Here is a 1,541-nt window from a genome sequence, read left to right as displayed (position 1 = left end):
AGATGTTGGATGCTGCAGATGTTGGATGCTGCAGATGTTGGATGCTGTCTATCATGGAGCACTAAGATTCATAACTGGCTGTAACTACCGTACCCACCACTGCACCCAGTATTCACTGGTTAACTGGTCACCATTAACTTCACACAGACTCTCTCACTGGTACATCTTCATCTTTAAATCACTTCTTGGTCTGCTGCCTTCATACATCTCCTCCTACATGTCTCTGTGTGAGTGCAGCTACAGCGTGCGCTCTCAGGACATCATTACCTGCAGTGTTCCCTCAGTGAGGACTGAACTAGACAAAAGGACCTTCTCCTGCTCCGCTCCTGTTTCCTGGAACATCTTGTAAAAAGATCTTAAGCTCTCGACCTTTGACCTCTCTAAGTGGCTTCAAACATCTGTCAAGTTCCTGCAGATGTTCCTGTTTTTAGTTTTCTACACCGCTTTACAATCTAGCTGTTTTTTGTTACATTTTTTAAATACCATTTTTTTCACTTGTTATTCTCAATTTGCACACATCCTTTATGATTGTCCACTGTCGTCATCACTCTGTTAAATTCAGGTCTCTCTTGTAAATGAGTTCCCGAGGCTCAATGGGACTCACCTGTAGAATTAAAGGTTGAATGAATGATGAAAGGAGCAGAAATGGCTCCTTTGATCGTGAAGGTTGCAGACCCCTGCCCTATCTCTGAGGGAGAGTAACTACATGGATGGATGCATGGATGGGTGCATGACTGGATGAATGGGTAGATGGATGGATGAATAAATAGATGGATAGATGCATGGATGGATGGAGGGATGGATGCATGGTTGGATGGATGGATGTTTGTAGTTTTGGAGCTGATGTTGTTGTGGACTGAAGAGAACAGTGAATGAAGTAAACCTAAATGTTTTTGGAGCTCCACTGAGGAGACCAGAGTCTGTTGCAGCACAGAGCGAGATCCTGCAGAGAGGAGAGCACGGTGGAGCAACTGGTAGAGCTGCTGCCTCTCAGCGAGCAGGTCCCTGGTTCAAACCCCGGTCCAGGGGCCTTTCTGGGTGGAGTTTGCATGTTTTCTCCGTGCATGCGTGGGTTTTCTCCGGGTGCTCCGGTTTCCTCCCACAGACCAAAAACATGCATGTTAGGCTGATTGGTAACTCTAAATTGTCCCTAGGTGTGAGTGAGAGAGTGAATGGTTGTTTGTCTCGTTTGTCTCTGTGTGTCCCTGTGATGGACTGGAGACCTGTCCAGGGTGTCCCCCGCCCCTCGCACAGTGATTGCTGGACATGGGCACCAGCGACCCCCGTGACACAAAATGGAATAAGCGGGTAAAGATGATGGATGGATAGTTTGTTTACACTTTGACCCTGTTGTTGTTGTTGACACTTTGACCCTTGACCCTGTTGTTGTTTACACTTTGACCCTGTTGTTGTTTACACTTTGACCTTGTTGTTGTTGACACTTTGACCCTGTTGTTCTTTACACTTTGACCCCGTTGTTGTTGACACTTTGATCCTGTTGTTGTTGACACTTTGACCCTGTTGTTGTTGACACTTTGACC

The 1,541-nt window shown here is 46.3% G+C and overlaps 1 protein-coding gene across 1 annotated transcript in view; it reads right to left on the bottom strand.

Annotated features, from left to right (window-relative positions):
* The window catches only part of LOC119424230 (pleckstrin homology domain-containing family A member 1), a 19,416-nt gene that overhangs the window by 17,220 nt on the left and 655 nt on the right, over positions 1-1,541 (bottom strand). The window lies entirely within an intron of this gene.

Source organism: Nematolebias whitei, chromosome 17, assembly GCF_014905685.2.
Source record: "Nematolebias whitei isolate Nwh7 chromosome 17, NemWhi1, whole genome shotgun sequence".
Taxonomy (NCBI): domain Eukaryota; kingdom Metazoa; phylum Chordata; class Actinopteri; order Cyprinodontiformes; family Rivulidae; genus Nematolebias; species Nematolebias whitei.
Note: the sequence above shows the minus strand (reverse complement) of the source record. Positions and strands in the feature narration are given on the sequence as shown.